This window comes from Priapulus caudatus, unplaced genomic scaffold (genome assembly GCF_000485595.1).
Source record: "Priapulus caudatus unplaced genomic scaffold, Priapulus_caudatus-5.0.1 Scaffold521, whole genome shotgun sequence".
Classification (NCBI taxonomy): Eukaryota; Metazoa; Priapulida; class Priapulimorpha; order Priapulimorphida; family Priapulidae; genus Priapulus; species Priapulus caudatus.
Genome location: NW_014577582.1, coordinates 187,115 through 195,867, shown reverse-complemented (window position 1 = coordinate 195,867; position 8,753 = coordinate 187,115). Strand labels below are relative to the sequence as shown.

The 8,753-nt window shown below is 49.9% G+C and overlaps 1 long non-coding RNA gene across 1 annotated transcript; it reads left to right on the top strand.

The window, feature by feature from the left end:
* Nucleotides 1–1,098: 1,098 nt before the first annotated feature.
* On the top strand, nucleotides 1,099–7,477 carry LOC106811270. Its single transcript, XR_001394123.1, has 3 exons — nucleotides 1,099–1,383; nucleotides 4,322–4,378; nucleotides 7,467–7,477. It is a non-coding gene; the product is annotated as an uncharacterized LOC106811270 (long non-coding RNA).
* Nucleotides 7,478–8,753: the final 1,276 nt, after the last annotated feature.

Sequence of the window (8,753 nt, the reverse complement as noted above, 5' to 3'; positions counted from 1 at the left end):
CCCCCTCCCCCTCCCCATCTTTCCCTCGCCTCCTCCTCACTATCCGCCCTCCTCCCTCCTCCCACTCCCCATCTTTCCTTCGCCTCCTCCTCTCCCTCCTCCCCCCTCCCCCTCCCCATCTTTCCCTCGCCTCCTCCTCACTATCCGCCCTCCTCCCTCCTCCCACTCCCCATCTTTCCTTCGCCTCCTCCTCTCCCTCCTCCCCCCTCCCCCTCCCCATCTTTCCCTCGCCTCCTCCTCACTATCCGCCCTCCTCCCTCCTCCCACTCCCCATCTTTCCTTCGCCTCCTCCTCTCCCTCCTCCCTCCTCCCACTCCCCATCTTTCCCTCGCCTCCTCCTCACTATCCGCCCTCCTCCCTCCTCCCACTCCCCATCTTTCCTTCGCCTCCTCCTCTCCCTCCTCCCTCCTCCCACTCCCCATCTTTCCCTCGCCTCCTCCTCACTATCCGCCCTCCTCCCTCCTCCCACTCCCCATCTTTCCTTCGCCTCCTCCTCTCCCTCCTCCCTCCTCCCACTCCCCATCTTTCCCTCGCCTCCTCCTCTCTATCCGCCCTCCTCCCGCTAGCCTACAGCTTGACAGCAGACGACCCAGTAATATTATTCGCACATCATCCATTCATCACTTAATCGGCTGAAAGTTTTGTTGACGAGGCCGTGGGAACCCCACACGTGCATACACGCACGCACACGCACGCACACGCACACACACGCACACGCACACACACGCGCACGCGCACGCACACGCGTGCACATGCGTGCATACACGCACGCACACGCTGAGGCGCACACGCACACGCACACGCACACGCGCACGTAAGCACACGCGCACGCACACACACGTAAGTTTCTACGTCCGCACGCAAGCCCGTGCGCACACGCACACGCGCGCGTGTACACACGCGGCACACACGCACGCGCGCACGTACGCGCACACGCACGCGTGCACGACCGCATACACACACGCGCGCGCGCGCACGCACGAGCAATGCAAGCTCCCGCACCAGATGAGAGAGAAGCCTCCATCTTGGTCAATGTCTATAAAAGGCCGGCGGTAGAAACCCGACCCCGTCGCAGCAGCAGCGAGCGCGTGGCTCAAACATAAGCACGCCTGCCGCGAAACTCTAGCCAGTCTGCTTCTGGGTTTACGGTGCGGTGCACACACACACACGGACAGGAGAGGGAGAGAGAGAAAGAGTGCGCGCACGGAGTAACGAAACCACCCACTCACCAAGACTCTCGCAGTACTCGTGCCAGCAACGACAACGATGGAGACTTCGCAACAGGTCGTGAAGACCAGCTATAGCTACAGCAGCGGCGGCGGCGGCGGCGCCAGCAGCAGCAACGTCGCCTTCATCGATATTCCCGACGCTAGCAGATTCCAGGTAAATGATTCTACGTCGTACGACAGGTGTCGCCGTATGTGTGTGTGTTTGTTTGTTTGTTTGTTTGTCTCTGTAGGCGTGTGTGTGTGTTCCCGTGTGTGTGCGGGTGCGCGCGCGTGTGCGTGCGTATGTGCGCGTGTCCGCGTGCGAGTGTGTGCGTATGTGTGTGTTTGTGCGTGTGTGCGTGCGTGCGTGTGTGTATGTGTGTGAGAGCGAGAGGTGGGAGCCAGCGATGATGGAGAGGGGAAGGGCAAAACATGGTAGAAATGTTTACCAAAAACGGCTGTGTTAACAACCTTCTCCCTAGTTCATCTAATTCGATCTCTCATACATGAAATTCTTTGCGTCGCGCATCCTGATACATGGATCAGGCAGGAACCACACAGTTATCGACAACTGTTTGTTTTTCCCGCAAAGAAATCACACTCGAATTCTCTCTCTCGAAATCTATCGAATTCTCTCACGCTCTACCAGACGTGTTTCCCTTCCTCCCCGAAATGCCGATAAAGATGGAAACGGTGTGCCGAGGCAGCCATGTTGGTACCACGTGAGGGCTTCTATCCAACCAGCAGTAAGCAGCTATGCTGCGCTCAGCAGGGCTATATAGGGCGAGCTTCCTTGCACCAGGCTATAATAATAGCCTGCTAGGCAGTGATGCTTGCCGGTATGCTGGCTTCTATAACGGAACGCCAGAGGGGAGCGGGCGAGGGAGGTAGCGAGAGAGTGAGCTAGAGAGAGAGAGAGAGAGAGAGAGGGAGAGAGAGCGTGAGAGAGAGAGAGCGTGAGAGAGAGAGAGAGAGTAAGCTAGAGAGCGAAGGAGAGAGAGAGAGAAAGAGAGAGAGAGAGAGAAAGAGCGTAAGAGAGAGAGAGAGAGCGCGCGTGAGAGAGAGAAGGAGAGAGAGAGGGAGAGAGAGGGGGAGAGAGGAAGAGAGAGGATGTGTGAGAGCGAGAGACAGAGACAGAGAGAAGGAGGGATAGAGAGAGGGAGTGCGTGTGTGAGAGAGAGAGACAGATTGAAAGAGGGGGGGGGAAGGAATGGGAGAGAGATTGGTCCTATAAAATAGAAGAAAGACACCCCGTGAAAGATAGCGGGCGAGTTATTTCGGTGACGATAGAGAGAAAGAGAGAGACAGAGAGAGAGAGAGAGAGAGAGAGAGAGAGAGAGAGAGAGAGAGAGAGAGAGAGAGTAATAGTTATCTATGATGACTTACGATGGATAATAGGGAAGTGGGAAGAGAGAAGGGGGAAGAAGGAAGTGGAAACGGTGGAGAGAAAGGGGGAAGGGGAAGAGGGAAGAATGAAGGAAAAAAAGAAAGGGGGAAGGGGATAAATATATACTCAGCGGGCATGCGTCATCGCTCTGTTCCGTGGCTGACGGCTGAATTAGCTGATGCGCATATCTTTCCATAGATGGCAGCACCGATAGAGTTCCTAGACAGAAACTATAGGCGCGTTCACACGGACGTTTTTGGCCCGAGCCTAATTAGGCCCGTGCCAGATATGGCTCGAGCCGAGCGTTCACACGGACGTTTTTGGCCCGAGCCTAATTAGGCCCGAGCCAGATTTGGCCCCATCGAAAACGTCGGACCAGGCCCGAGCCAAATTTTAGCACCAGCTTTCGGCGAGCGGCAGAGAGGTAGAAATTACTAGAATCGGTTGAAACAATATATAAAAAGTATAACTTTATAACAGTATAAAAATTCCAAAACAATATAAAAATTCGAAATTTTTTATCAGTATGGCAGCACTAGCGTCTCCATATGAAATCAGCTACTCAGCGTCCTCGTAGGTGGCAACACTGCGTGCGGGGCTAGCTTCGATCTTTGCATGAGACGAGGCTATAGCACTCGTGTGTTTCCGTCGCTGCTCGGGTTCGTGAGATCGCATCACCCTCTTCTGTCGCAATATACATGCACCGTTCGATAGGCCGACTCTAGCCCGTGGTCTGTAGTCTATATCTGTTACTAGACTGATCTCTCTAGTTTATACCTTATACTAGACTGATCTGTGTAGTCTACATCTGATACGAGACTGATCTCTCTAGCGTATATTTTATACTAGGCGGCTCTCTCTAGCCTATATCTTATAGTAGATTGGTCTCTCTAGTCTATATCTTATACTAGACTGATTTCTCTAGTCTATATCTGTCTACAGCAAACTGGTCGTTGTGATCTGCATGCTTCTGCAATGACTCTATGATTCTTTACTGTAGCTGTCTTAAGCTTACGTTAATACGCTATAATAAGGTACCAATAAGACCCTCTCCCTGTGTCAACGTAGACATCGTGTAGGTGTTAGCATAAGTAGCATATGCGTCTTGACAACTGTGGCCTATATGTGGCAGCATCAGTGGCATGTAGTTGTGGCATCAGTAGCCATTGAGTGGCAGCATCATTGGCATGCAGTAGTGGCATCAGTAGCCGTTGAGTGGCAGCATCAATTGCATGTAGATGGTGGCACTGCTGGCCAGTAGATGGCAGCATCGGTAGCATGCTAGTTCGGGCATTTTGTACTTGACTATAACAGTAGCAGACGTTTAAATTGCGGCAACTTATATGACCCGTAACAGATAGCCAGACCATAAACGGGGTGGCTCCCTCAGCCATAACTGTGTGAAGGAATTTACTCTAACACAATCTCCTAGTTTGAAATAACTAGTTTACAACGCTCTTCGAGTACTTCGCGAATTCGGGGTCGTGTTTAATGTTTGCCCATCTGTATAAATAGATAACGCCACACACGCACACACACACTCACACTCACACTCACACTCACACTCACGCTCACGCACACGCACACGCACACGCACACACACACACACACACACACACACACACACACACACACAACGCGCGCACAGACACACGCACACAGTTATTTGTTGTTTCGCATATCCGTCGTCGTATTTTCTTGCCTAATTTCGTTCGCATTTTTGCAGGATAAGATCAGAGCGCTCGAGGATGACTTGGACCTGGAGAGAGAGATCAGGAGCAGGGTAGGTGTCACCAACACGCACGCACACGCACGCACGCACGCGTGCACCTAGCGTAACAGTGTTAGCTATATGGTTACATGATCAGTCAAAGAAAACGATAGCGATAGTGTTAAAATTAGGTGAAAAATAAGGTTATTTCAAATTTTAATGTTACCTCTAAACATTACCCTAACTTAAGAAAGACGTTGGACCTCCTAGGCCGCTATATATACTTTGACCTACTTGCCACACTTAATACAGACCCTGGATTTAGCGAGTAAAGGCCAGCATACAATATTGCGCGTGTATGATCTTTTCTATTAGAGCATATTTCATTTAATCTGAGCTTGTTTGACACTTCAACACTTCCGATAGGTTGCATTAGAGTAATATGATATTTGAGAACGCAATTATTCGGCGAAATGGAATTAATGTAATTAAGTAAGTAAATCTTCATCGGCTAAATGCGAAATAGAATTAAAGTTTATTAACAGAAAAGAAAGAACTAAATGCAAATGCATCGCACCCGGTTTGCACTGACATATTTCAACGCAGGAGTGTAAGTCTCTCAGTTCGACTTAATGAGATCCCTCTTGGGGCCTAGTTAAGCTCTAAAAACACGCACCGCTCACATACAGCGAGTCTGACTAAGTCGAATTCATGCGCAGTGACGTCACAGGTCTTGTGTGCATAAGCAGCCGAGTAATTGGGTCCGGGTGGTCACGTGTTGAATTGCTGGTCGTTGATTGGGTGTCGTGAATCCAGCATGCCGTTCGTGAGGCCGATGTAAGCTCTGAGTCAGAGACTGGCTCGAATATTCTAACATTAAGGCTAGATCCCGTAGCAGCGGTGAAGCAGACCCATCTAGATTGTAAGGTTCTCGACCCTCCAGTGAAGTGACTCGTAACTAACCATCGCTGGTCTTTATTTTTGTTAACACGTACGTTCTTAACTCGACCCGTTTTCAATATGGCGTCGCGCTCTCACGTTACGTTAACCTGTGCTCCGATTGGCTGCGGCAACGCACTGCAGAAAATAGACAGCAGAACGAAAGAAATGATGGAGAGATAAGGTTTAGAAAGGGGAGGGGGAGAGGGGAGCGTCTCCGCCACCGCATAGCCACTACTGTATGCAGGCGTTACTGATACACAACTCATAAGAAGTCGACTGCTAGCTTTCATCGCCGGCGTCTGCTAACGACGATTTTTTCTCGGCGGGTTTTTACGGCGGCAAAAAGTTAATTCTCGAAGTTTAGTTTACGCAAGAGCGGAGGTACGGACAGGAAGGCAGCGACTAAAGGGATACATCCCGGACTAGGTCATGTAACAGTAACGCAGTAACGAAGTAACGTAGTAACTGTACATTATCAATGTTAGCTCAAGATACAGCAATGTTCATCCGCACTGCGGCAGCACGGTCGCCCCCATGCTCCACTCTAACGGCGCAACAGCAAAAATACGGATATTTATATTTGATATTTAATATTAAATAGTTACTATTTTAATATTTAATATTTAATATTTAATACATAATTATTGTTTAATATTTAATAGTTATATATTTAATATATAATACATAATACATAATAAATAATACATAATACATAATACATAACACATAACACATAACACACAATACATCTTGTGGTACCCTTCACATTTGGGCAGGCTGCGCGGGAGTGTTGAGTGTGAATTGCCCTTACTGTAACTATGGGCGCGCGCCTGCCTCGTTCGTCTGCGCTTTCGTTCAAACATTTCGTCGTTATCGCCACACAGCTTTCCTTACTTACTCTCTAATTGATTTCCCACGAACTACTCACCGACTCGTTCAATTCAACGCGCGCCTGCCTGCTATTCAATTACAGCCTATATTGTGTTACTCGACCACGGTCGTGCGGACACACGATTAAAGGTCAATACTCACCGCAGTACACTTGATCTTAACTTTGCAGCGAGGTGGAAATTGGGCGAGGATGGGGAGCGGTTAGTATCGCCGGTCGCGCATAGATGGCGCCACGATGCATCGCCCGATAAGGTCGCCATCTTGATTTCCGCGTCAGCGTTTTTTTTCTCTGCGCGCGCGTTTGTGTTTTTAACATCGTTGAGTCGGATAAACATGTTAAACGTTCGGTGTTAAATTTAACCGGATAACCTATATATAGCTCCCGACAACGCGAGTTTTGCGTTTTTGGAGGTCACGTGATGCCACCGCTGTACACAACCCCCGCAAAGTTTGCGCATTGTTTTCGTCTGTCAGCGTAGTTGATTAGGTCTTAATTAAAGTCAATTAGGATGCTGCAATTGAAATGCGAGGCGAGGAGAGCCGGGCGTTTCTCATAGATGATCAGCTGCGGACCGGATTGCGGTGAATTCATCATTATCTAAGAGCAATTAGTGTAATTAGCAATCAGCGCCGGAGCGTAACGTGGCGGGGGATGACGACGATGGTTTGGTTCGGCCTGTAAAACGAGATTCGGTAAGATTTTATCACACGAGAGAGATTCCCGCATCAAACTGCAAAGCTTTCCCGACACAAATGAAAAATTCCTGCCGATAGGAAAAAAAGAGAGAGAGAGAGAGAGAGAGAGAGAGAGAGAGAGAGAGAGAGAGAGAGAGAGAGAGAGCGCGCGCGAGCAAGAGCGAGAGATAAAGAGAGAGTTATGACGAGGGAGTAAGAGGAAGGTGGAGAAAATGGGAAGAAGACAAATTACCCGCCGCTTACAAACAGCGCTCTCTGGATACTGTAGTTGCTGCTGTTTGCCACAGTAACATGTGTACACCATGCCCTGGGGGCCTGAATACTCCCACCCCCTCATCCCCCCACCCTCCTACCCCCACGAGGGCAGCAGAACCAGACTAGCGCGCGAAAAACGTACCCAGACCTTTTTCCGGCTTCGTAATTGACTTGGTGTCCGGCGTCTCTCATCGTTTAGCAAGGCATGGATGCTGCTAGCCCTACTCCCAACACCCACCACCACCACCCCACATCACCCCCACTACCACCACCACATCACCCCACCACCACAGCCTAGCTAACGTAAATTGTCGCTAATATTAGCCAGTCATCCGATATGAGCCAATTAGATTTTTTGTGAAACCAGGTTAATGAGATTGTGAGGCATTTGGAAATGAATTCGGGAAAGGCAGTGAATGCGCGACAAGGGTCGAAGTAAACTGGGGTATACTTACTTACATAAACCGCTTGTGTGAGATTAGATCAATTAAGGTTGTTTGTGTTCCTACTCTCGTAATGTGCCGTCGTTAGCTGCAGTGTAGGGCCTACTAGCAGCAACTAGATAATAATAATAATAATTATTATTATTATTATTATAAAAGTAAGGAATTATTATTATTAATGTTGTTGTTTTTTCTCTTATTTTCCTGCTTTTGCTGTTGCATACTGTCTATTTTCGTCGTCATCGTCGTCGTCGTCGTCGTCGTCATCTTCTCTCTCTCTTTCTCTGCGTTTTTCTTCCCGCGCGTAAACGTTCCTTTCCCCCGCCAGTCGCCGTCACCATTTACCGAGAACAATAACAGAGTTAACGAACCGCCAGGATTTCCCGCCAACAGTCGAGAATCAAGAATCCAGAATCGAGCTTCCCCGCTCGTCGTTATAGCAGCTGATGTAGCGTGTTTCCGTCGCTATGACCCCCTGCTGCCCGCACCTCTTCGGCTGCTTATATATAACTAGCATCGGCAGCTTACTGTTGGCACGCGCGCGTACGCACAGTCGCACACACGTACGCACACAGTGACACACACACGCACACTCGTACGCACACAGTGACACACACACGCACACTCGCACGCGCGCGTACGCACACACGGACGCACACACACACACACACACACACACACACACACACACACACACACACACACACACACTCCATTAGCTGCATCCCGCTGTGTACGGCGATATTATATGCCGGCAGCTGAGCAGTTCGTGCTATTAATAGCGCCGGCGTCTGCGTGAAGCCGTGCCTGCAACTGCATGGCGGGCGGTTCGGTAACAGTATCTGAGGGCCAGGCCTCCGATAGACGCGATGTAGCTACCACTCATCACTGAATGTTGTCGTGACGGAGGACGGGGGGAGAGGGAGAAGGGGGAAGGGGGAAGGGGGAGATAGGCGGGAAGGGAGGAAGTGGGAAGCACGAAGAAGGAGGACAGCGAGGAAGTGGAAACGTGGAGGAGAAAGGGAAGGTGAAGACGGGATAAGCATGAAGGAAAAAAAGGAAGGGGAAGGGGATAAAATATATCTCAGCGGGCATGCGTCATCCGCCTCTGTTCCGTGGCTGACGGCTGAATTAGCTGAATGACGCATATTTCATTTCCATCAGATGGGCACGCACCGATAGAGTCCTTAGACAGAAACTATTACGGCATGCGCGTTCAC